General features: G+C 45.8%; 16 non-coding genes and 4 pseudogenes across 16 annotated transcripts; all 20 read right to left on the bottom strand.

Annotated features, from left to right (window-relative positions):
• Nucleotides 1-100: 100 nt before the first annotated feature.
• On the bottom strand, nt 101-281 carry LOC141252417 (U2 spliceosomal RNA; annotated as a pseudogene).
• Nucleotides 282-1,076: 795 nt separating this feature from the next.
• Nucleotides 1,077-1,168, bottom strand: LOC141252420 (U2 spliceosomal RNA; annotated as a pseudogene).
• A 1,118-nt stretch (nt 1,169-2,286) lies between these two features.
• LOC141252418 (U2 spliceosomal RNA) lies at nt 2,287-2,505 on the bottom strand (annotated as a pseudogene).
• Nucleotides 2,506-3,313: 808 nt separating this feature from the next.
• Nucleotides 3,314-3,404, bottom strand: LOC141252419 (U2 spliceosomal RNA; annotated as a pseudogene).
• A 1,124-nt stretch (nt 3,405-4,528) lies between these two features.
• On the bottom strand, nt 4,529-4,719 carry LOC141252415 (U2 spliceosomal RNA). Its single transcript, XR_012313834.1, has one exon. It is a non-coding gene; the product is annotated as a U2 spliceosomal RNA (small nuclear RNA).
• Nucleotides 4,720-5,838: 1,119 nt separating this feature from the next.
• On the bottom strand, nt 5,839-6,029 carry LOC141252421 (U2 spliceosomal RNA). Its single transcript, XR_012313836.1, has one exon. It is a non-coding gene; the product is annotated as a U2 spliceosomal RNA (small nuclear RNA).
• Nucleotides 6,030-7,145: 1,116 nt separating this feature from the next.
• Nucleotides 7,146-7,336, bottom strand: LOC141252422 (U2 spliceosomal RNA). Its single transcript, XR_012313837.1, has one exon. It is a non-coding gene; the product is annotated as a U2 spliceosomal RNA (small nuclear RNA).
• A 1,117-nt stretch (nt 7,337-8,453) lies between these two features.
• LOC141252423 (U2 spliceosomal RNA) lies at nt 8,454-8,644 on the bottom strand. Its single transcript, XR_012313838.1, has one exon. It is a non-coding gene; the product is annotated as a U2 spliceosomal RNA (small nuclear RNA).
• A 1,114-nt stretch (nt 8,645-9,758) lies between these two features.
• On the bottom strand, nt 9,759-9,949 carry LOC141252414 (U2 spliceosomal RNA). Its single transcript, XR_012313833.1, has one exon. It is a non-coding gene; the product is annotated as a U2 spliceosomal RNA (small nuclear RNA).
• Nucleotides 9,950-11,063: 1,114 nt separating this feature from the next.
• Nucleotides 11,064-11,252, bottom strand: LOC141252416 (U2 spliceosomal RNA). The gene has a single exon (XR_012313835.1). It is a non-coding gene; the product is annotated as a U2 spliceosomal RNA (small nuclear RNA).
• A 1,120-nt stretch (nt 11,253-12,372) lies between these two features.
• On the bottom strand, nt 12,373-12,563 carry LOC141252404 (U2 spliceosomal RNA). The gene has a single exon (XR_012313823.1). It is a non-coding gene; the product is annotated as a U2 spliceosomal RNA (small nuclear RNA).
• A 1,116-nt stretch (nt 12,564-13,679) lies between these two features.
• LOC141252413 (U2 spliceosomal RNA) lies at nt 13,680-13,869 on the bottom strand. Its single transcript, XR_012313832.1, has one exon. It is a non-coding gene; the product is annotated as a U2 spliceosomal RNA (small nuclear RNA).
• Nucleotides 13,870-14,986: 1,117 nt separating this feature from the next.
• LOC141252405 (U2 spliceosomal RNA) lies at nt 14,987-15,177 on the bottom strand. Its single transcript, XR_012313824.1, has one exon. It is a non-coding gene; the product is annotated as a U2 spliceosomal RNA (small nuclear RNA).
• A 1,117-nt stretch (nt 15,178-16,294) lies between these two features.
• On the bottom strand, nt 16,295-16,485 carry LOC141252410 (U2 spliceosomal RNA). Its single transcript, XR_012313830.1, has one exon. It is a non-coding gene; the product is annotated as a U2 spliceosomal RNA (small nuclear RNA).
• Nucleotides 16,486-17,606: 1,121 nt separating this feature from the next.
• Nucleotides 17,607-17,797, bottom strand: LOC141252406 (U2 spliceosomal RNA). Its single transcript, XR_012313825.1, has one exon. It is a non-coding gene; the product is annotated as a U2 spliceosomal RNA (small nuclear RNA).
• A 1,122-nt stretch (nt 17,798-18,919) lies between these two features.
• Nucleotides 18,920-19,110, bottom strand: LOC141252407 (U2 spliceosomal RNA). The gene has a single exon (XR_012313827.1). It is a non-coding gene; the product is annotated as a U2 spliceosomal RNA (small nuclear RNA).
• Nucleotides 19,111-20,227: 1,117 nt separating this feature from the next.
• LOC141252408 (U2 spliceosomal RNA) lies at nt 20,228-20,418 on the bottom strand. The gene has a single exon (XR_012313828.1). It is a non-coding gene; the product is annotated as a U2 spliceosomal RNA (small nuclear RNA).
• Nucleotides 20,419-21,540: 1,122 nt separating this feature from the next.
• On the bottom strand, nt 21,541-21,731 carry LOC141252411 (U2 spliceosomal RNA). The gene has a single exon (XR_012313831.1). It is a non-coding gene; the product is annotated as a U2 spliceosomal RNA (small nuclear RNA).
• A 1,120-nt stretch (nt 21,732-22,851) lies between these two features.
• On the bottom strand, nt 22,852-23,042 carry LOC141252409 (U2 spliceosomal RNA). Its single transcript, XR_012313829.1, has one exon. It is a non-coding gene; the product is annotated as a U2 spliceosomal RNA (small nuclear RNA).
• A 1,116-nt stretch (nt 23,043-24,158) lies between these two features.
• On the bottom strand, nt 24,159-24,349 carry LOC141252403 (U2 spliceosomal RNA). Its single transcript, XR_012313822.1, has one exon. It is a non-coding gene; the product is annotated as a U2 spliceosomal RNA (small nuclear RNA).
• Nucleotides 24,350-25,291: the final 942 nt, after the last annotated feature.

Consider the following 25,291-nt stretch of genomic DNA (forward strand, 5'->3'; position numbering starts at 1 on the left):
AAAGCAAAGCCAAAGAGTCCATCCCAAAATCCGACAAACAAGCCAAATGAACAAAAAGCATTGAATTCAATTCTTTCTGATTTTAGAAACTGCATTAAAGAAGGGGTGCACCGGTCCTGGAGATACTGCAATACCAGGTCAATGCGTGGAGTGGACAGAGCAAGCTCTTTTTCCATCTCCCTGTTCTAAAAATCCATTTAATATATGGTCCCCAGATAGGGGACGTATCAGATATTAAACTGATAAGAACAGATTTTTTCTTTTTTAAAGCCCGAATTCGTGTACAAAACCCGAGTGCGCTTAAAAAAGTGACAAGTGCCACAAAAAAAGTGCACTAGGATGCTGGTCTTCTTGAAACCCTCTCCAAAATGAGAAGGGTCCCCCAAACCATTCCCCGTCCCTCCGAGCCAGAAGGCCACAGCGAGGAACAGGGACAAATAGCCACCTCCAGCCAGAGCCAGAGGCGACCCAATCTTACCCCCAATACCTGCCCGAGTTCTCACCCGAGCAAGGCACTGGGAGCCAAAGACTGTGCTCCCCTCCCGGAAGAGGGGAGCCAACAACGCTCTCCTCCCGAAAGAGGAGAGCCAGGGGGGTTCAGGGGGGAGCGGAACCTGATGGCCACACACTCCCCCCCTAGACCTGCCAAGAGAGGAACCCATAAGGGAACCGCATCCCGACAAAATCCTAGTAAGGACGTGGACACACGTGAAAAAGTGGACACACAGTGACAAAAAAAAAATTTAAATAAATAGTGAAGGTTTCACAGTATAATACTGCCCGGACCTTCGACCGGGAATTGAAAAATTTCCCATCCTAAGGCCAGAAGGCCCGGAATAAGGGTGTGTGTGAAGAAAGAAATATTGAAGTGCTAGTGCAAATGTGCCATAAACTCAAGTGGGGTTCCCAATCCCAGTGAGTTAAGGCACCCCAGGGTCACCACTCCTGGGGCACTTCACACTTCGGGCTTTCGATCTTCCCCGGCCCAATGGCGTCGATCCTGGGGGGCCATGCTTTCCACCAGATGACTATATTAGCCACCTGGCGTACTAACAAGCGCCTAAACCCCAGTGTGCATAATGTATCAATCTACTAGGGCGGCCAACATCCAAAACCGCCTTTTCAAAAGATACTACACTTGATCTTAGCCAAAAGGCCGAGAAGCGATAACCAGAATTGGTTTCCGACTACGGTGCCACCCAAGGATTCTGAAAAGTCCATTTGTGGAGATGGCCACCTGGACTCCCGTTAAGAAGACATGCTGTCAACCTCTAGATCCCTCACATGCCTGCACTTTTCGGCTTGCTGCTGCTGCAATCCACGCGTTTTAGATCTGCATAACTCCACCTCTTTTAGCACAGTACCCTCAACCCCCGGCTGTTCCCACCCGCCTCAACACCGTTGGAAGGGAGGAGAACCAATTAAGGCGGGGGGGGGGTGGAACGAGCAGCTGTTTACCCTTAGCAGGAGGGTTGCTGATTAATTACCTCTCCTGCTGCTGCTGCTGCTGCTGGCTGTCCAGCAGCAGACTGAAGGTGGCTGCTGCTGTGCGCAGGTATATAAAGGCTCAGAGCCTATTATGACACGCGCAGCCAGCGTTCCATTGCCACATTCCGTCTACTGCAGGCGGGATACCTGGATGGCTGAATGTCACTGAGAAGCTCACAGAGACCGCCATAAGCAACAGTTTAAAAGAATGCCACAGACTAATCAACCAAACTTTTTGGGTTGGTTTCTCTTTTATAGTCTGCAGGCATTAAATGAAAGAAGTCAGTGTTCCAGCAGAGGGAGACAACGTTTCAGAAAAGGCATTGTAGCAAACCAAAAAAGAAATTTTAAGCGCAGCAGAGTAACCAGCTCACATACCTGTTAGCTCAGGTGAGTTTAAAAGGCTGCTGTTGATAACAAGGGCATTTGCTAAATAGATGGTGTGTGTGCAACAATATACTGAAAGGTCAATTATATTGTGCAGCTTATCTCACCACCTGTAGTTATTTAGGTGAAAGCTCCAAAATGCTTGCCTAATATGTCTGTTTATCCAAAAGGAAGTATAGTGGGAGAGCTAGATAGATAGCATTGCATTACATTACATGGCAATGCAATGCACAGTTGCTGAAGTTGAACCAAAATGAGCTTGTCATCTGGCTTCTGCAACTTTTAACATGAAAAATCCAATGAGGAGAAGAAAAGCAAAGCCAAAGAGTCCATCCCAAAATCCGACAAACAAGCCAAATGAACAAAAAGCATTGAATTCAATTCTTTCTGATTTTAGAAACTGCATTAAAGAAGGGGTGCACCGGTCCTGGAGATACTGCAATACCAGGTCAATGCGTGGAGTGGACAGAGCAAGCTCTTTTTCCATCTCCCTGTTCTAAAAATCCATTTAATATATGGTCCCCAGATAGGGGACGTATCAGATATTAAACTGATAAGAACAGATTTTTTTTTTTTTTTTTTTTTTTTAGCCCGAATTCGTGTACAAAACCCGAGTGCGCTTAAAAAAGTGACAAGTGCCACAAAAAAAGTGCACTAGGATGCTGGTCTTCTTGAAACCCTCTCCAAAAGGAGAAGGGTCCCCCAAACCATTCCCCGTCCCTCCGAGCCAAAAGGCCACAGCGAGGAACAGGGACAAAAAGCCACCTCCAGCCGAAGCCAGAGGCGACCCAATCTTACCCCCAGCACCTGCCCGAGTTCTCACCCGAGCAAGGCACTGGGAGCCAAAGACTGTGCTCCCCTCCCGGAAGAGGGGAGCCAACAACGCTCTCCTCCCGAAAGAGGAGAGCCAGGGGGGTTCAGGGGGGAGCGGAACCTGATGGCCACACACTCCCCCCCTAGACCTGCCAAGAGAGGAACCCGTAAGGGAACCGCATCCCGACAAAATCCTAGTAGGACGTGACACACGTGAATAAGTGGACACACAGTGACAAAGAAATTAAATAAATAGTGAAGGTTTCACAGTATAATACTGCCCGGACCTTCGACCGGGAATTGAAAAATTCCCCATCCTAAGGCCAGAAGGCCCGGAATAAGGGTGTGTGCGAAGAAAGAAAATTTGAAGTGCTTGTGCAAATGTGCCATAAACTCAAGTGGGGTTCCCAATCCCAGTGAGTTAAGGCACCCCAGGGTCACCACTCCTGGGGCACTTCACACTTCGGGCTTTCGATCTTCCCCGGCCCAATGGCGTCGATCCTGGGGGGCCATGCTTTCCACCAGATGACTATATTAGCCACCTGGCGTACTAACAAGCGCCTAAACCCCAGTGTGCATAATGTATAAATCTACTAGGGCGGCCAACATCCAAAACCGCCTTTTCAAAAGATACTACACTTGATCTTAGCCAAAAGGCCGAGAAGCGATAAGAACAGATACTACACTTGATCTTAGCCAAAAGGCCGAGAAGCGATAACCAGAATTGGTTTCCGACTACGGTGCCACCCAAGGATTCTGAAAAGTCCATTTGTGGAGATGGCCACCTGGACTCCCGTTAAGAAGACATGCTGTCAACCTCTAGATCCCTCACATGCCTGCACTTTTCGGCTTGCTGCTGCTGCAATCCACGCGTTTTAGATCTGCATAACTCCACCTCTTTTAGCACAGTACCCTCAACCCCCGGCTGTTCCCACCCGCCTCAACACCGTTGGAAGGGAGGAGAACCAATTAAGGCGGGGGGTGGGGGGGGGTGGAACGAGCAGCTGTCTACCCTTAGCAGGAGGGTTGCTGATTAATTACCTCTCCTGCTGCTGCTGCTGCTGCTGGCTGTCCAGCAGCAGACTGAAGGTGGCTGCTGCTGTGCGCAGGTATATAAAGGCTCAGAGCCTATTATGACACGCGCAGCCAGCGTTCCATTGCCACATTCCGTCTACTGCAGGCGGGATACCTGGATGGCTGAATGTCACTGAGAAGCTCACAGAGACCGCCATAAGCAACAGTTTAAAAGAATGCCACAGACTAATCAACCAAACTTTTTGGGTTGGTTTCTCTTTTATAGTCTGCAGGCATTAAATGAAAGAAGTCAGTGTTCCAGCAGAGGGAGACAACGTTTCAGAAAAGGCATTGTAGCAAACCAAAAAAGAAATTTTAAGCGCAGCAGAGTAACCAGCTCACATACCTTTTAGCTCAGGTGAGTTTAAAAGGCTGCTGTTGATAACAAGGGCATTTGCTAAATAGATGGTGTGTGTGCAACAATATACTGAAAGGTCAATTATATTGTGCAGCTTATCTCACCACCTGTAGTTATTTAGGTGAAAGCTCCAAAATGCTTGCCTAATATGTCTGTTTATCCAAAAGGAAGTATAGAGGGAGAGCTAGATAGATAGCATTGCATTACATTACATGGCAATGCAATGCACAGTTGCTGAAGTTGAACCAAAATGAGCTTGTCATCTGGCTTCTGCAACTTTTAACATGAAAAATCCAATGAGGAGAAGAAAAGCAAAGCCAAAGAGTCCATCCCAAAATCCGACAAACAAGCCAAATGAACAAAAAGCATTGAATTCAATTCTTTCTGATTTTAGAAACTGCATTAAAGAAGGGGTGCACCGGTCCTGGAGATACTGCAATACCAGGTCAATGCGTGGAGTGGACAGAGCAAGCTCTTTTTCCATCTCCCTGTTCTAAAAATCCATTTAATATATGGTCCCCAGATAGGGGACGTATCAGATATTAAACTGATAAGAACAGATACTACACTTGATCTTAGCCAAAAGGCCGAGAAGCGATAACCAGAATTGGTTTCCGACTACGGTGCCACCCAAGGATTCTGAAAAGTCCATTTGTGGAGATGGCCACCTGGACTCCCGTTAAGAAGACATGCTGTCAACCTCTAGATCCCTCACATGCCTGCACTTTTCGGCTTGCTGCTGCTGCAATCCACGCGTTTTAGATCTGCATAACTCCACCTCTTTTAGCACAGTACCCTCAACCCCCGGCTGTTCCCACCCGCCTCAACACCGTTGGAAGGGAGGAGAACCAATTAAGGCGGGGGGGGGGGTGGAACGAGCAGCTGTCTACCCTTAGCAGGAGGGTTGCTGATTAATTACCTCTCCTGCTGCTGCTGCTGCTGCTGGCTGTCCAGCAGCAGACTGAAGGTGGCTGCTGCTGTGCGCAGGTATATAAAGGCTCAGAGCCTATTATGACACGCGCAGCCAGCGTTCCATTGCCACATTCCGTCTACTGCAGGCGGGATACCTGGATGGCTGAATGTCACTGAGAAGCTCACAGAGACCGCCATAAGCAACAGTTTAAAAGAATGCCACAGACTAATCAACCAAACTTTTTGGGTTGGTTTCTCTTTTATAGTCTGCAGGCATTAAATGAAAGAAGTCAGTGTTCCAGCAGAGGGAGACAACGTTTCAGAAAAGGCATTGTAGCAAACCAAAAAAGAAATTTTAAGCGCAGCAGAGTAACCAGCTCACATACCTGTTAGCTCAGGTGAGTTTAAAAGGCTGCTGTTGATAACAAGGGCATTTGCTAAATAGATGGTGTGTGTGCAACAATATACTGAAAGGTCAATTATATTGTGCAGCTTATCTCACCACCTGTAGTTATTTAGGTGAAAGCTCCAAAATGCTTGCCTAATATGTCTGTTTATCCAAAAGGAAGTATAGAGGGAGAGCTAGATAGATAGCATTGCATTACATTACATGGCAATGCAATGCACAGTTGCTGAAGTTGAACCAAAATGAGCTTGTCATCTGGCTTCTGCAACTTTTAACATGAAAAATCCAATGAGGAGAAGAAAAGCAAAGCCAAAGAGTCCATCCCAAAATCCGACAAACAAGCCAAATGAACAAAAAGCATTGAATTCAATTCTTTCTGATTTTAGAAACTGCATTAAAGAAGGGGTGCACCGGTCCTGGAGATACTGCAATACCAGGTCAATGCGTGGAGTGGACAGAGCAAGCTCTTTTTCCATCTCCCTGTTCTAAAAATCCATTTAATATATGGTCCCCAGATAGGGGACGTATCAGATATTAAACTGATAAGAACAGATACTACACTTGATCTTAGCCAAAAGGCCGAGAAGCGATAACCAGAATTGGTTTCCGACTACGGTGCCACCCAAGGATTCTGAAAAGTCCATTTGTGGAGATGGCCACCTGGACTCCCGTTAAGAAGACATGCTGTCAACCTCTAGATCCCTCACATGCCTGCACTTTTCGGCTTGCTGCTGCTGCAATCCACGCGTTTTAGATCTGCATAACTCCACCTCTTTTAGCACAGTACCCTCAACCCCCGGCTGTTCCCACCCGCCTCAACACCGTTGGAAGGGAGGAGAACCAATTAAGGCGGGGGGGGTGGAACGAGCAACTGTCTACCCTTAGCAGGAGGGTTGCTGATTAATTACCTCTCCTGCTGCTGCTGCTGCTGCTGGCTGTCCAGCAGCAGACTGAAGGTGGCTGCTGCTGTGCGCAGGTATATAAAGGCTCAGAGCCTATTATGACACGCGCAGCCAGCGTTCCATTGCCACATTCCGTCTACTGCAGGCGGGATACCTGGATGGCTGAATGTCACTGAGAAGCTCACAGAGACCGCCATAAGCAACAGTTTAAAAGAATGCCACAGACTAATCAACCAAACTTTTTGGGTTGGTTTCTCTTTTATAGTCTGCAGGCATTAAATGAAAGAAGTCAGTGTTCCAGCAGAGGGAGACAACGTTTCAGAAAAGGCATTGTAGCAAACCAAAAAAGAAATTTTAAGCGCAGCAGAGTAACCAGCTCACATACCTGTTAGCTCAGGTGAGTTTAAAAGGCTGCTGTTGATAACAAGGGCATTTGCTAAATAGATGGTGTGTGTGCAACAATATACTGAAAGGTCAATTATATTGTGCAGCTTATCTCACCACCTGTAGTTATTTAGGTGAAAGCTCCAAAATGCTTGCCTAATATGTCTGTTTATCCAAAAGGAAGTATAGAGGGAGAGCTAGATAGATAGCATTGCATTACATTACATGGCAATGCAATGCACAGTTGCTGAAGTTGAACCAAAATGAGCTTGTCATCTGGCTTCTGCAACTTTTAACATGAAAAATCCAATGAGGAGAAGAAAAGCAAAGCCAAAGAGTCCATCCCAAAATCCGACAAACAAGCCAAATGAACAAAAAGCATTGAATTCAATTCTTTCTGATTTTAGAAACTGCATTAAAGAAGGGGTGCACCGGTCCTGGAGATACTGCAATACCAGGTCAATGCGTGGAGTGGACAGAGCAAGCTCTTTTTCCATCTCCCTGTTCTAAAAATCCATTTAATATATGGTCCCCAGATAGGGGACGTATCAGATATTAAACTGATAAGAACAGATACTACACTTGATCTTAGCCAAAAGGCCGAGAAGCGATAACCAGAATTGGTTTCCGACTACGGTGCCACCCAAGGATTCTGAAAAGTCCATTTGTGGAGATGGCCACCTGGACTCCCGTTAAGAAGACATGCTGTCAACCTCTAGATCCCTCACATGCCTGCACTTTTCGGCTTGCTGCTGCTGCAATCCACGCGTTTTAGATCTGCATAACTCCACCTCTTTTAGCACAGTACCCTCAACCCCCGGCTGTTCCCACCCGCCTCAACACCGTTGGAAGGGAGGAGAACCAATTAAGGCGGGGGGGGGTGGAACGAGCAACTGTCTACCCTTAGCAGGAGGGTTGCTGATTAATTACCTCTCCTGCTGCTGCTGCTGCTGCTGGCTGTCCAGCAGCAGACTGAAGGTGGCTGCTGCTGTGCGCAGGTATATAAAGGCTCAGAGCCCTATTATGACACGCGCAGCCAGCGTTCCATTGCCACATTCCGTCTACTGCAGGCGGGATACCTGGATGGCTGAATGTCACTGAGAAGCTCACAGAGACCGCCATAAGCAACAGTTTAAAAGAATGCCACAGACTAATCAACCAAACTTTTTGGGTTGGTTTCTCTTTTATAGTCTGCAGGCATTAAATGAAAGAAGTCAGTTTCCAGCAGAGGGAGACAACGTTTCAGAAAAGGCATTGTAGCAAACCAAAAAAGAAATTTTAAGCGCAGCAGAGTAACCAGCTCACATACCTGTTAGCTCAGGTGAGTTTAAAAGGCTGCTGTTGATAACAAGGGCATTTGCTAAATAGATGGTGTGTGTGCAACAATATACTGAAAGGTCAATTATATTGTGCAGCTTATCTCACCACCTGTAGTTATTTAGGTGAAAGCCTCCAAAATGCTTGCCTAATATGTCTGTTTATCCAAAAGGAAGTATAGAGGGAGAGCTAGATAGATAGCATTGCATACATTACATGGCAATGCAATGCACAGTTGCTGAAGTTGAACCAAAATGAGCTTGTCATCTGGCTTCTGCAAACTTTTAACATGAAAAATCCAATGAGGAGAAGAAAAGCAAAGCCAAAGAGTCCATCCCAAAATCCGACAAACAAGCCAAATGAACAAAAAGCATTGAATCAATTCTTTCTGATTTTAGAAACTGCATTAAAGAAGGGGTGCACCGGTCCTGGAGATACTGCAATACCAGGTCAATGCGTGGAGTGGACAGAGCAAGCTCTTTTTCCATCTCCCTGTTCTAAAAATCCATTTAATATATGGTCCCCAGATAGGGGACGTATCAGATATTAAACTGATAAGAACAGATACTACACTTGATCTTAGCCAAAAGGCCGAGAAGCGATAACCAGAATTGGTTTCCGACTACGGTGCCACCCAAGGATTCTGAAAAGTCCATTTGTGGAGATGGCCACCTGGACTCCCGTTAAGAAGACATGCTGTCAACCTCTAGATCCCTCACATGCCTGCACTTTTCGGCTTGCTGCTGCTGCAATCCACGCGTTTTAGATCTGCATAACTCCACCTCTTTTAGCACAGTACCCTCAACCCCCGGCTGTTCCCACCCGCCTCAACACCGTTGGAAGGGAGGAGAACCAATTTAAGGCGGGGGGGGGGGGGGTGGAACGAGCAGCTGTCTACCCTTAGCAAGGAGGGTTGCTGATTAATTACCTCTCCTGCTGCTGCTGCTGGCTGTCCAGCAGCAGACTGAAGGTGGCTGCTGCTGTGCGCAGGTATATAAAGGCTCAGAGCCTATTATGACACGCGCAGCCAGCGTTCCATTGCCACATTCCGTCTACTGCAGGCGGGATACCTGGATGGCTGAATGTCACTGAGAAGCTCACAGAGACCGCCATAAGCAACAGTTTAAAAGAATGCCACAGACTAATCAACCAAACTTTTGGGTTGGTTTCTCTTTTATAGTCTGCAGGCATTAAATGAAAGAAGTCAGTGTTCCAGCAGAGGGAGACAACGTTTCAGAAAAGGCATTGTAGCAAACCAAAAAAGAAATTTTAAGCGCAGCAGAGTAACCAGCTCACATACCTGAAGCTCAGGTGAGTTTAAAAGGCTGCTGTTGATAACAAGGGCATTTGCTAAATAGATGGTGTGTGTGCAACAATATACTGAAAGGTCAATTATATTGTGCAGCTTATCTCACCACCTGTAGTTATTTAGGTGAAAGCTCCAAAATGCTTGCCTAATATGTCTGTTTATCCAAAAGGAAGTATAGAGGGAGAGCTAGATAGATAGCATTACATTACATTACATGGCAATGCAATGCACAGTTGCTGAAGTTGAACCAAAATGAGCTTGTCATCTGGCTTCTGCAACTTTTAACATGAAAAATCCAATGAGGAGAAGAAAAGCAAAGCCAAAGAGTCCATCCAAAATCCGACAAACAAGCCAAATGAACAAAAGCATTGAATTCAATTCTTTCTGATTTTAGAAACTGCTTTAAAGAAGGGGTGCACCGGTCCTGGAGATACTGCAATTACCAGGTCAATGCGTGGAGTGGACAGAGCAAGCTCTTTTTCCATCTCCCTGTTCTAAAAATCCATTTAATATATGGTCCCGAGATAGGGGACGTATCAGATATTAAACTGATAAGAACAGATACTACACTTGATCTTAGCCAAAGGCCGAGAAGCGGATAACCAGAATTGGTTTCCGACTACGGTGCCACCCAAGGATTCTGAAAAGTCCATTTGTGGAGATGGCCACCTGGACTCCCGTTAAGAAGACATGCTGTCAACCTCTAGATCCCTCACATGCCTGCACTTTTCGGCTTGCTGCTGCTGCAATCCACGCGTTTTAGATCTGCATAACTCCACCTCTTTTAGCACAGTACCCTCAACCCCCGGCTGTTCCCACCCGCCTCAACACCGTTGGAAGGGAGGAGAACCAATTAAGGCGGGGGGGGGGGGACGAGCAGCTGTCTACCCTTAGCAGGAGGGTTGCTGATTAATTACCTCTCCTGCTGGCTGCTGCTGCTGGCTGTCCAGCAGCAGACTGAAGGTGGCTGCTGCTGTGCGCAGGTATATAAAGGCTCAGAGCCTATTATGACACGCGCAGCCAGCGTTCCATTGCCACATTCCGTCTACTGCAGGCGGGATACCTGGATGGCTGAATGTCACTGAGAAGCTCACAGAGACCGCCATAAGCAACAGTTTAAAAGAATGCCACAGACTAATCAACCAAACTTTTTGGGTTGGTTTCTCTTTTATAGTCTGCAGGCATTAAATGAAAGAAGTCAGTGTTCCAGCAGAGGGAGACAACGTTTCAGAAAAGGCATTGTAGCAAACCAAAAATAAATTTTAAGCGCAGCAGAGTAACCAGCTCACATACCTGTTAGCTCAGGTGAGTTTAAAAGGCTGCTGTTGATAACAAGGGCATTTGCTAAATAGATGGTGTGTGTGCAACAATATACTGAAAGGTCAATTATATTGTGCAGCTTATCTCACCACCTGTAGTTATTTAGGTGAAAGCTCCAAAATGCTTGCCTAATATGTCTGTTTATCCAAAAGGAAGTATAGAGGGAGAGCTAGATAGATAGCATTGCATTACATTACATGGCAATGCAATGCACAGTTGCTGAAGTTGAACCAAAATGAGCTTGTCATCTGGCTTCTGCAACTTTTAACATGAAAAATCCAATGAGGAGAAGAAAAGCAAAGCCAAAGAGTCCATCCCAAAATCCGACAAACAAGCCAAATGAACAAAAAGCATTGAATTCAATTCTTTCTGATTTTAGAAACTGCATTAAAGAAGGGGTGCACAGGTCCTGGAGATACTGCAATACCAGGTCAATGCGTGAGTGGACAGAGCAAGCTCTTTTTCCATCTCCCTGTTCTAAAAATCCATTTAATATATGGTCCCAGATAGGGGACGTATCAGATATTAAACTGATAAGAACAGATACTACACTTGATCTTAGCCTAAAGGCCGAGAAGCGATAACCAGAATTGGTTTCCGACTACGGTGCCACCCAAGGATTCTGAAAAGTCCATTTGTGGAGATGGCCACCTGGACTCCCGTTAAGAAGACATGCTGTCAACCTCTAGATCCCTCACATGCCTGCACTTTTCGGCTTGCTGCTGCTGCAATCCACGCGTTTTAGATCTGCATAACTCCACCTCTTTTAGCACAGTACCCTCAACCCCGGCTGTTCCCACCCGCCTCAACACCGTTGGAAGGGAGGAGAACCAATTAAGGCGGGGGGGGGGGGGTGGAACGAGCAGCTGTCTACCCTTAGCAGGAGGGTTGCTGATTAATTACCTCTCCTGCTGCTGCTGCTGCTGCTGGCTGTCCAGCAGCAGACTGAAGGTGGCTGCTGCTGTGCGCAGGTATATAAAGGCTCAGAGCCTATTATGACATGCGCAGCCAGCGTTCCATTGCCACATTCCGTCTACTGCAGGCGGGATACCTGGATGGCTGAATGTCACTGAGAAGCTCACAGAGACCGCCATAAGCAACAGTTTAAAAGAATGCCACAGACTAATCAACCAAACTTTTTGGGTTGGTTTCTCTTTTATAGTCTGCAGGCATTAAATGAAAGAAGTCAGTGTTCCAGCAGAGGGAGACAACGTTTCAGAAAAGGCATTGTAGCAAACCAAAAAGAAATTTTAAGCGCAGCAGAGTAACCAGCTCACATACCTGTTAGCTCAGGTGAGTTAAAAGGCTGCTGTTGATAACAAGGGCATTTGCTAAATAGATGGTGTGTGTGCAACAATATACTGAAAGGTCAATTATATTGTGCAGCTTATCTCACCACCTGTAGTTATTTAGGTGAAAGCTCCAAAATGCTTGCCTAATATGTCTGTTTAATCCAAAAGGAAGTATAGAGGGAGAGCTAGATAGATAGCATTGCATTACATTACATGGCAATGCAATGCACAGTTGCTGAAGTTGAACCAAAATGAGCTTGTCATCTGGCTTCTGCAACTTTTAACATGAAAAATCCAATGAGGAGAAGAAAAGCAAAGCCAAAGAGTCCATCCCCAAAATCCGACAAACAAGCCAAATGAACAAAAAGCATTGAATTCAATTCTTTCTGATTTTAGAAACTGCATTAAAGAAGGGGTGCACCGGTCCTGGAGATACTGCAATACCAGGTCAATGCGTGGAGTGGACAGAGCAAGCTCTTTTTCCATCTCCCTGTTCTAAAAATCCATTTAATATATGGTCCCCAGATAGGGGACGTATCAGATATTAAACTGATAAGAACAGATACTACACTTGATCTTAGCCAAAAGGCCGAGAAGCGATAACCAGAATTGGTTTCCGACTATGGTGCCACCCAAGGATTCTGAAAAGTCCATTTGTGGAGATGGCCACCTGGACTCCCGTTAAGAAGACATGCTGTCAACCTCTAGATCCCTCACATGCCTGCACTTTCGGCTTGCTGCTGCTGCAATCCACGCGTTTTAGATCTGCATAACTCCACCTCTTTTAGCACAGTACCCTCAACCCCCGGCTGTTCCCACCCGCCTCAACACCGTTGGAAGGGAGGAGAACCAATTAAGGCGGGGGGGGGGTGGAACGAGCAGCTGTCTACCCTTAGCAGGAGGGTTGCTGATTAATTACCTCTCCTGCTGCTGCTGCTGCTGCTGGCTGTCCAGCAGCAGACTGAAGGTGGCTGCTGCTGTGCGCAGGTATATAAAGGCTCAGAGCCTATTATGACACGCGCAGCCAGCGTTCCATGCCACATTCCGTCTACTGCAGGCGGGATACCTGGATGGCTGAATGTCACTGAGAAGATCACAGAGACCGCCATAAGCAACAGTTTTAAAAGAATGCCACAGACTAATCAACCAAACTTTTGGGTTGGTTTCTCTTTTATAGTCTGCAGGCATTAAATGAAAGAAGTCAGTGTTCCAGCAGAGGGAGACAACGTTTCAGAAAAGGCATTGTAGCAAACCAAAAAAGAAATTTTAAGCGCAGCAGAGTAACCAGCTCACATACCTGTTAGCTCAGGTGAGTTTAAAAGGCTGCTGTTGATAACAAGGGCATTTGCTAAATAGATGGTGTGTGTGCAACAATATACTGAAAGGTCAATTATATTGTGCAGCTTATCTCACCACCTGTAGTTATTTAGGTGAAAGCTCCAAAATGCTTGCCTAATATGTCTGTTTATCCAAAAGGAAGTATAGAGGGAGAGCTAGATAGATAGCATTGCATTACATTACATGGCAATGCAATGCACAGTTGCTGAAGTTGAACCAAAATGAGCTTGTCATCTGGCTTCTGCAACTTTTAACATGAAAAATCCAATGAGGAGAAGAAAGCAAAGCCAAAGAGTCCATCCCAAAATCCGACAAACAAGCCAAATGAACAAAAAGCATTGAATTCAATTCTTTCTGATTTTTAGAAACTGCATTAAAGAAGGGGTGCACCGGTCCTGGAGATACTGCAATACCAGGTCAATGCGTGGAGTGGACAGAGCAAGCTCTTTTCCATCTCCCTGTTCTAAAAATCCATTTAATATATGGTCCCCAGATAGGGGACGTATCAGATATTAAACTGATAAGAACAGATACTACACTTGATCTTAGCCAAAAGGCCGAGAAGCGATAACCAGAATTGGTTTCCGACTACGGTGCCACCCAAGGATTCTGAAAAGTCCATTTGTGGAGATGGCCACCTGGACTCCCGTTAAGAAGACATGCTGTCAACCTCTAGATCCCTCACATGCCTGCACTTTTCGGCTTGCTGCTGCTGCATCCACGCGTTTTAGATCTGCATAACTCCACCTCTTTTAGCACAGTACCCTCAACCCCCGGCTGTTCCCACCCGCCTCAACACCGTTGGAAGGGAGGAGAACCAATTAAGGCGGGGGGGGGGTGGAACGAGCAGCTGTCTACCCTTAGCAGGAGGGTTGCTGATTAATTACCTCTCCTGCTGCTGCTGCTGCTGCTGGCTGTCCAGCAGCAGACTGAAGGTGGCTGCTGCTGTGCGCAGGTATATAAAGGCTCAGAGCCTATTATGACACGCGCAGCCAGCGTTCCATTGCCACATTCCGTCTACTGCAGGCGGGATACCTGGATGGCTGAATGTCACTGAGAAGCTCACAGAGACCGCCATAAGCAACAGTTTAAAAGAATGCCACAGACTAATCAACCAAACTTTTTGGGTTGGTTTCTCTTTTATAGTCTGCAGGCATTAAATGAAAGAAGTCAGTGTTCCAGCAGAGGGAGACAACGTTTCAGAAAAGGCATTGTAGCAAACCAAAAAAGAAATTTTAAGCGCAGCAGAGTAACCAGCTCACATACCTGTTAGCTCAGGTGAGTTTAAAAGGCTGCTGTTGATAACAAGGGCATTTGCTAAATAGATGGTGTGTGTGCAACAATATACTGAAAGGTCAATTATATTGTGCAGCTTATCTCACCACCTGTAGTTATTTAGGTGAAAGCTCCAAAATGCTTGCCTAATATGTCTGTTTATCCAAAAGGAAGTATAGAGGGAGAGCTAGATAGATAGCATTGCATTACATTACATGGCAATGCAATGCACAGTTGCTGAAGTTGAACCAAAATGAGCTTGTCATCTGGCTTCTGCAACTTTTAACATGAAAAATCCAATGAGGAGAAGAAAAGCAAAGCCAAAGAGTCCATCCCAAAATCCGACAAACAAGCCAAATGAACAAAAAGCATTGAATTCAATTCTTTCTGATTTTAGAAACTGCATTAAAGAAGGGGTGCACCGGTCCTGGAGATACTGCAATACCAGGTCAATGCGTGGAGTGGACAGAGCAAGCTCTTTTTCCATCTCCCTGTTCTAAAAATCCATTTAATATATGGTCCCCAGATAGGGGACGTATCAGATATTAAACTGATAAGAACAGATACTACACTTGATCTTAGCCAAAAGGCCGAGAAGCGATAACCAGAATTGGTTTCCGACTACGGTGCCACCCAAGGATTCTGAAAAGTCCATTTGTGGAGATGGCCACCTGGACTCCCGTTAAGAAGACATGCTGTCAACCTCTAGGTCCCTCACATGCCTGCACTTTTCGGCTTGCTGCTGCTGCAATCCACGCGTTTTAGATCTGCATAACTCCACCTCTTTTAGCACAGTACCCTCAACCCCCGGCTGTTCCCACTCGCCTCAACACCGTTGGAAGGGAGGAGAACCAATTAAGGTGGGGGGGGGGGGTGGAACGAGCAGCTGTCTACCCTTAGCAGGAGGGTTGCTGATTAATTACCTCTCCTGCTGCTGCTGCTGCTGGCTGTCCAGCAGCAGACTGAAGGTGGCTGCTGCTGTGCGCAGGTATATAAAGGCTCAGAGCCTATTATGACACGCGCAGCCAGCGTTCCATTGCCACATTCCGTCTACTGCAGGCGGGATACCTGGATGGCTGAATGTCACTGAGAAGCTCACAGAGACCGCCATAAGCAACAGTTTAAAAGAATGCCACAGACTAATCAACCAAACTTTTTGGGTTGGTTTCTCTTTTATAGTCTGCAGGCATTAAATGAAAGAAGTCAGTGTTCCAGCAGAGGGAGACAACGTTTCAGAAAAGGCATTGTAGCAAACCAAAAAAGAAATTTTAAGCGCAGCAGAGTAACCAGCTCACATACCTGTTAGCTCAGGTGAGTTTAAAAGGCTGCTGTTGATAACAAGGGCATTTGCTAAATAGATGGTGTGTGTGCAACAATATACTGAAAGGTCAATTATATTGTGCAGCTTATCTCACCACCTGTAGTTATTTAGGTGAAAGCTCCAAAATGCTTGCCTAATATGTCTGTTTATCCAAAAGGAAGTATAGAGGGAGAGCTAGATAGATAGCATTGCATTACATTACATGGCAATGCAATGCACAGTTGCTGAAGTTGAACCAAAATGAGCTTGTCATCTGGCTTCTGCAACTTTTAACATGAAAAATCCAATGAGGAGAAGAAAAGCAAAGCCAAAGAGTCCATCCCAAAATCCGACAAACAAGCCAAATGAACAAAAAGCATTGAATTCAATTCTTTCTGATTTTAGAAACTGCATTAAAGAAGGGGTGCACCGGTCCTGGAGATACTGCAATACCAGGTCAATGCGTGGAGTGGACAGAGCAAGCTCTTTTTCCATCTCCCTGTTCTAAAAATCCATTTAATATATGGTCCCCAGATAGGGGACGTATCAGATATTAAGCTGATAAGAACAGATACTACACTTGATCTTAGCCAAAAGGCCGAGAAGCGATAACCAGAATTGGTTTCCGACTACGGTGCCACCGAAGGATTCTGAAAAGTCCATTTGTGGAGATGGCCACCTGGACTCCCGTTAAGAAGACATGCTGTCAACCTCTAGATCCCTCACATGCCTGCACTTTTCGGCTTGCTGCTGCTGCAATCCACGCGTTTTAGATCTGCATAACTCCACCTCTTTTAGCACAGTACCCTCAACCCCCGGCTGTTCCCACCCGCCTCAACACCGTTGGAAGGGAGGAGAACCAATTAAGGCGGGGGGGGGGGGGTGGAACGAGCAGCTGTCTACCCTTAGCAGGAGGGTTGCTGATTAATTACCTCTCCTGCTGCTGCTGCTGCTGCTGGCTGTCCAGCAGCAGACTGAAGGTGGCTGCTGCTGTGCGCAGGTATATAAAGGCTCAGAGCCTATTATGACACGCGCAGCCAGCGTTCCATTGCCACATTCCGTCTACTGCAGGCGGGATACCTGGATGGCTGAATGTCACTGAGAAGCTCACAGAGACCGCCATAAGCAACAGTTTAAAAGAATGCCACAGACTAATCAACCAAACTTTTTGGGTTGGTTTCTCTTTTATAGTCTGCAGGCATTAAAAGAAAGAAGTCAGTGTTCCAGCAGAGGGAGACAACGTTTCAGAAAAGGCATTGTAGCAAACCAAAAAAGAAATTTTAAGCGCAGCAGAGTAACCAGCTCACATACCTGTTAGCTCAGGTGAGTTTAAAAGGCTGCTGTTGATAACAAGGGCATTTGCTAAATAGATGGTGTGTGTGCAACAATATACTGAAAGGTCAATTATATTGTGCAGCTTATCTCACCACCTGTAGTTATTTAGGTGAAAGCTCCAAAATGCTTGCCTAATATGTCTGTTTATCCAAAAGGAAGTATAGAGGGAGAGCTAGATAGATAGCATTGCATTACATTACATGGCAATGCAATGCACAGTTGCTGAAGTTGAACCAAAATGAGCTTGTCATCTGGCTTCTGCAACTTTTAACATGAAAAATCCAATGAGGAGAAGAAAAGCAAAGCCAAAGAGTCCATCCCAAAATCCGACAAACAAGCCAAATGAACAAAAAGCATTGAATTCAATTCTTTCTGATTTTAGAAACTGCATTAAAGAAGGGGTGCACCGGTCCTGGAGATACTGCAATACCAGGTCAATGCGTGGAGTGGACAGAGCAAGCTCTTTTTCCATCTCCCTGTTCTAAAAATCCATTTAATATATGGTCCCCAGATAGGGGACGTATCAGATATTAAACTGATAAGAACAGATACTACACTTGATCTTAGCCAAAAGGCCGAGAAGCGATAACCAGAATTGGTTTCCGACTACGGTGCCACCCAAGGATTCTGAAAAGTCCATTTGTGGAGATGGCCACCTGGACTCCCGTTAAGAAGACATGCTGTCAACCTCTAGATCCCTCACATGCCTGCACTTTTCGGCTTGCTGCTGCTGCAATCCACGCGTTTTAGATCTGCATAACTCCACCTCTTTTAGCACAGTACCCTCAACCCCCGGCTGTTCCCACCCGCCTCAACACCGTTGGAAGGGAGGAGAACCAATTAAGGCGGGGGGGTGGGGGGTGGAACGAGCAGCTGTCTACCCTTAGCAGGAGGGTTGCTGATTAATTACCTCTCCTGCTGCTGCTGCTGCTGCTGGCTGTCCAGCAGCAGACTGAAGGTGGCTGCTGCTGTGCGCAGGTATATAAAGGCTCAGAGCCTATTATGACACGCGCAGCCAGCGTTCCATTGCCACATTCCGTCTACTGCAGGCGGGATACCTGGATGGCTGAATGTCACTGAGAAGCTCACAGAGACCGCCATAAGCAACAGTTTAAAAGAATGCCACAGACTAATCAACCAAACTTTTTGGGTTGGTTTCTCTTTTATAGTCTGCAGGCATTAAATGAAAGAAGTCAGTGTTCCAGCAGAGGGAGACAACGTTTCAGAAAAGGCATTGTAGCAAACCAAAAAAGAAATTTTAAGCGCAGCAGAGTAACCAGCTCACATACCTGTTAGCTCAGGTGAGTTTAAAAGGCTGCTGTTGATAACAAGGGCATTTGCTAAATAGATGGTGTGTGTGCAACAATATACTGAAAGGTCAATTATATTGTGCAGCTTATCTCACCACCTGTAGTTATTTAGGTGAAAGCTCCAAAATGCTTGCCTAATATGTCTGTTTATCCAAAAGGAAGTATAGAGGGAGAGCTAGATAGATAGCATTGCATTACATTACATGGCAATGCAATGCACAGTTGCTGAAGTTGAACCAAAATGAGCTTGTCATCTGGCTTCTGCAACTTTTAACATGAAAAATCCAATGAGGAGAAGAAAAGCAAAGCCAAAGAGTCCATCCCAAAATCCGACAAACAAGCCAAATGAACAAAAAGCATTGAATTCAATTCTTTCTGATTTTAGAAACTGCATTAAAGAAGGGGTGCACCGGTCCTGGAGATACTGCAATACCAGGTCAATGCGTGGAGTGGACAGAGCAAGCTCTTTTTCCATCTCCCTGTTCTAAAAATCCATTTAATATATGGTCCCCAGATAGGGGACGTATCAGATATTAAACTGATAAGAACAGATACTACACTTGATCTTAGCCAAAAGGCCGAGAAGCGATAACCAGAATTGGTTTCCGACTACGGTGCCACCCAAGGATTCTGAAAAGTCCATTTGTGGAGATGGCCACCTGGACTCCCGTTAAGAAGACATGCTGTCAACCTCTAGGTCCCTCACATGCCTGCACTTTTCGGCTTGCTGCTGCTGCAATCCACGCGTTTTAGATCTGCATAACTCCACCTCTTTTAGCACAGTACCCTCAACCCCCGGCTGTTCCCACTCGCCTCAACACCGTTGGAAGGGAGGAGAACCAATTAAGGTGGGGGGGGGGGGTGGAACGAGCAGCTGTCTACCCTTAGCAGGAGGGTTGCTGATTAATTACCTCTCCTGCTGCTGCTGCTGCTGGCTGTCCAGCAGCAGACTGAAGGTGGCTGCTGCTGTGCGCAGGTATATAAAGGCTCAGAGCCTATTATGACACGCGCAGCCAGCGTTCCATTGCCACATTCCGTCTACTGCAGGCGGGATACCTGGATGGCTGAATGTCACTGAGAAGCTCACAGAGACCGCCATAAGCAACAGTTTAAAAGAATGCCACAGACTAATCAACCAAACTTTTTGGGTTGGTTTCTCTTTTATAGTCTGCAGGCATTAAATGAAAGAAGTCAGTGTTCCAGCAGAGGGAGACAACGTTTCAGAAAAGGCATTGTAGCAAACCAAAAAAGAAATTTTAAGCGCAGCAGAGTAACCAGCTCACATACCTGTTAGCTCAGGTGAGTTTAAAAGGCTGCTGTTGATAACAAGGGCATTTGCTAAATAGATGGTGTGTGTGCAACAATATACTGAAAGGTCAATTATATTGTGCAGCTTATCTCACCACCTGTAGTTATTTAGGTGAAAGCTCCAAAATGCTTGCCTAATATGTCTGTTTATCCAAAAGGAAGTATAGAGGGAGAGCTAGATAGATAGCATTGCATTACATTACATGGCAATGCAATGCACAGTTGCTGAAGTTGAACCAAAATGAGCTTGTCATCTGGCTTCTGCAACTTTTAACATGAAAAATCCAATGAGGAGAAGAAAAGCAAAGCCAAAGAGTCCATCCCAAAATCCGACAAACAAGCCAAATGAACAAAAAGCATTGAATTCAATTCTTTCTGATTTTAGAAACTGCATTAAAGAAGGGGTGCACCGGTCCTGGAGATACTGCAATACCAGGTCAATGCGTGGAGTGGACAGAGCAAGCTCTTTTTCCATCTCCCTGTTCTAAAAATCCATTTAATATATGGTCCCCAGATAGGGGACGTATCAGATATTAAACTGATAAGAACAGATACTACACTTGATCTTAGCCAAAAGGCCGAGAAGCGATAACCAGAATTGGTTTCCGACTACGGTGCCACCCAAGGATTCTGAAAAGTCCATTTGTGGAGATGGCCACCTGGACTCCCGTTAAGAAGACATGCTGTCAACCTCTAGATCCCTCACATGCCTGCACTTTTCGGCTTGCTGCTGCTGCAATCCACGCGTTTTAGATCTGCATAACTCCACCTCTTTTAGCACAGTACCCTCAACCCCCGGCTGTTCCCACCCGCCTCAACACCGTTGGAAGGGAGGAGAACCAATTAAGGCGGGGGGGGGGGGGGTGGAACAAGCAGCTGTCTACCCTTAGCAGGAGGGTTGCTGATTAATTACCTCTCCTGCTGCTGCTGCTGCTGCTGGCTGTCCAGCAGCAGACTGAAGGTGGCTGCTGCTGTGCGCAGGTATATAAAGGCTCAGAGCCTATTATGACACGCGCAGCCAGCGTTCCATTGCCACATTCCGTCTACTGCAGGCGGGATACCTGGATGGCTGAATGTCACTGAGAAGCTCACAGAGACCGCCATAAGCAACAGTTTAAAAGAATGCCACAGACTAATCAACCAAACTTTTTGGGTTGGTTTCTCTTTTATAGTCTGCAGGCATTAAATGAAAGAAGTCAGTGTTCCAGCAGAGGGAGACAACGTTTCAGAAAAGGCATTGTAGCAAACCAAAAAAGAAATTTTAAGCGCGGCAGAGTAACCAGCTCACATACCTGTTAGCTCAGGTGAGTTTAAAAGGCTGCTGTTGATAACAAGGGCATTTGCTAAATAGATGGTGTGTGTGCAACAATATACTGAAAGGTCAATTATATTGTGCAGCTTATCTCACCACCTGTAGTTATTTAGGTGAAAGCTCCAAAATGCTTGCCTAATATGTCTGTTTATCCAAAAGGAAGTATAGAGGGAGAGCTAGATAGATAGCATTGCATTACATTACATGGCAATGCAATGCACAGTTGCTGAAGTTGAACCAAAATGAGCTTGTCATCTGGCTTCTGCAACTTTTAACATGAAAAATCCAATGAGGAGAAGAAAAGCAAAGCCAAAGAGTCCATCCCAAAATCCGACAAACAAGCCAAATGAACAAAAAGCATTGAATTCAATTCTTTCTGATTTTAGAAACTGCATTAAAGAAGGGGTGCACCGGTCCTGGAGATACTGCAATACCAGGTCAATGCGTGGAGTGGACAGAGCAAGCTCTTTTTCCATCTCCCTGTTCTAAAAATCCATTTAATATATGGTCCCCAGATAGGGGACGTATCAGATATTAAGCTGATAAGAACAGATACTACACTTGATCTTAGCCAAAAGGCCGAGAAGCGATAACCAGAATTGGTTTCCGACTACGGTGCCACCCAAGGATTCTGAAAAGTCCATTTGTGGAGATGGCCACCTGGACTCCCGTTAAGAAGACATGCTGTCAACCTCTAGATCCCTCACATGCCTGCACTTTTCGGCTTGCTGCTGCTGCAATCCACGCGTTTTAGATCTGCATAACTCCACCTCTTTTAGCACAGTACCCTCAACCCCCGGCTGTTCCCACCCGCCTCAACACCGTTGGAAGGGAGGAGAACCAATTAAGGCGGGGGGGGGGGGTGGAACGAGCAGCTGTCTACCCTTAGCAGGAGGGTTGCTGATTAATTACCTCTCCTGCTGCTGCTGCTGCTGCTGGCTGTCCAGCAGCAGACTGAAGGTGGCTGCTGCTGTGCGCAGGTATATAAAGGCTCAGAGCCTATTATGACACGCGCAGCCAGCGTTCCATTGCCACATTCCGTCTACTGCAGGCGGGATACCTGGATGGCTGAATGTCACTGAGAAGCTCACAGAGACCGCCATAAGCAACAGTTTAAAAGAATGCCACAGACTAATCAACCAAACTTTTTGGGTTGGTTTCTCTTTTATAGTCTGCAGGCATTAAATGAAAGAAGTCAGTGTTCCAGCAGAGGGAGACAACGTTTCAGAAAAGGCATTGTAGCAAACCAAAAAAGAAATTTTAAGCGCAGCAGAGTAACCAGCTCACATACCTGTTAGCTCAGGTGAGTTTAAAAGGCTGCTGTTGATAACAAGGGCATTTGCTAAATAGATGGTGTGTGTGCAACAATATACTGAAAGGTCAATTATATTGTGCAGCTTATCTCACCACCTGTAGTTATTTAGGTGAAAGCTCCAAAATGCTTGCCTAATATGTCTGTTTATCCAAAAGGAAGTATAGAAGGAGAGCTAGATAGATAGCATTGCATTACATTACATGGCAATGCAATGCACAGTTGCTGAAGTTGAACCAAAATGAGCTTGTCATCTGGCTTCTGCAACTTTTAACATGAAAAATCCAATGAGGAGAAGAAAAGCAAAGCCAAAGAGTCCATCCCAAAATCCGACAAACAAGCCAAATGAACAAAAAGCATTGAATTCAATTCTTTCTGATTTTAGAAACTGCATTAAAGAAGGGGTGCACCGGTCCTGGAGATACTGCAATACCAGGTCAATGCGTGGAGTGGACAGAGCAAGCTCTTTTTCCATCTCCCTGTTCTAAAAATCCATTTAATATATGGTCCCCAGATAGGGGACGTATCAGATATTAAACTGATAAGAACAGATACTACACTTGATCTTAGCCAAAAGGCCGAGAAGCGATAACCAGAATTGGTTTCCGACTACGGTGCCACCCAAGGATTCTGAAAAGTCCATTTGTGGAGATGGCCACCTGGACTCCCGTTAAGAAGACATGCTGTCAACCTCTAGATCCCTCACATGCCTGCACTTTTCGGCTTGCTGCTGCTGCAATCCACGCGTTTTAGATCTGCATAACTCCACCTCTTTTAGCACAGTACCCTCAACCCCCGGCTGTTCCCACCCGCCTCAACACCGTTGGAAGGGAGGAGAACCAATTAAGGTGGGGGGGGTGGAACGAGCAGCTGTCTACCCTTAGCAGGAGGGTTGCTGATTAATTACCTCTCCTGCTGCTGCTGCTGCTGCTGGCTGTCCAGCAGCAGACTGAAGGTGGCTGCTGCTGTGCGCAGGTATATAAAGGCTCAGAGCCTATTATGACACGCGCAGCCAGCGTTCCATTGCCACATTCCGTCTACTGCAGGCGGGATACCTGGATGGCTGAATGTCACTGAGAAGCTCACAGAGACCGCCATAAGCAACAGTTTAAAAGAATGCCACAGACTAATCAACCAAACTTTTTGGGTTGGTTTCTCTTTAATAGTCTGCAGGCATTAAATGAAAGAAGTCAGTGTTCCAGCAGAGGGAGACAACGTTTCAGAAAAGGCATTGTAGCAAACCAAAAAAGAAATTTTAAGCGCAGCAGAGTAACCAGCTCACATACCTGTTAGCTCAGGTGAGTTTAAAAGGCTGCTGTTGATAACAAGGGCATTTGCTAAATAGATGGTGTGTGTGCAACAATATACTGAAAGGTCAATTATATTGTGCAGCTTATCTCACCACCTGTAGTTATTTAGGTGAAAGCTCCAAAATGCTTGCCTAATATGTCTGTTTATCCAAAAGGAAGTATAGAGGGAGAGCTAGATAGATAGCATTGCATTACATTACATGGCAATGCAATGCACAGTTGCTGAAGTTGAACCAAAATGAGCTTGTCATCTGGCTTCTGCAACTTTTAACATGAAAAATCCAATGAGGAGAAGAAAAGCAAAGCCAAAGAGTCCATCCCAAAATCCGACAAACAAGCCAAATGAACAAAAAGCATTGAATTCAATTTTTTCTGATTTTAGAAACTGCATTAAAGAAGGGGTGCACCGGTCCTGGAGATACTGCAATACCAGGTCAATGCGTGGAGTGGACAGAGCAAGCTCTTTTTCCATCTCCCTGTTCTAAAAATCAATTTAATATATGGTCCCCAGATAGGGGACGTATCAGATATTAAACTGATAAGAACAGATACTACACTTGATCTTAGCCAAAAGGCCGAGAAGCGATAACCAGAATTGGTTTCCGACTACGGTGCCACCCAAGGATTCTGAAAAGTCCATTTGTGGAGATGGCCACCTGGACTCCCGTTAAGAAGACATGCTGTCAACCTCTAGATCCCTCACATGCCTGCACTTTTCGGCTTGCTGCTGCTGCAATCCACGCGTTTTAGATCTGCATAACTCCACCTCTTTTAGCACAGTACCCTCAACCCCCGGCTGTTCCCACCCGCCTCAACACCGTTGGAAGGGAGGAGAACCAATTAAGGCGGGGGGGGGGTGGAACGAGCAGCTGTCTACCCTTAGCAGGAGGGTTGCTGATTAATTACCTCTCCTGCTGCTGCTGCTGCTGCTGGCTGTCCAGCAGCAGACTGAAGGTGGCTGCTGCTGTGCGCAGGTATATAAAGGCTCAGAGCCTATTATGACACGCGCAGCCAGCGTTCCATTGCCACATTCCGTCTACTGCAGGCGGGATACCTGGATGGCTGAATGTCACTGAGAAGCTCACAGAGACCGCCATAAGCAACAGTTTAAAAGAATGCCACAGACTAATCAACCAAACTTTTTGGGTTGGTTTCTCTTTTATAGTCTGCAGGCATTAAATGAAAGAAGTCAGTGTTCCAGCAGAGGGAGAAAACGTTTCAGAAAAGGCATTGTAGCAAACCAAAAAAGAAATTTTAAGCGCAGCAGAGTAACCAGCTCACATACCTGTTAGCTCAGGTGAGTTTAAAAGGCTGCTGTTGATAACAAGGGCATTTGCTAAATAGATGGTGTGTGTGCAACAATATACTGAAAGGTCAATTATATTGTGCAGCTTATCTCACCACCTGTAGTTATTTAGGTGAAAGCTCCAAAATGCTTGCCTAATATGTCTGTTTATCCAAAAGGAAGTATAGAGGGAGAGCTAGATAGATAGCATTGCATTACATTACATGGCAATGCAATGCACAGT

Source organism: Phyllobates terribilis, unplaced genomic scaffold (assembly GCF_046119375.1).
Source record: "Phyllobates terribilis strain yellow unplaced genomic scaffold, ASM4611937v1 Scaffold_8881__1_contigs__length_25290, whole genome shotgun sequence".
In the NCBI taxonomy this organism is placed as follows: domain Eukaryota; kingdom Metazoa; phylum Chordata; class Amphibia; order Anura; family Dendrobatidae; genus Phyllobates; species Phyllobates terribilis.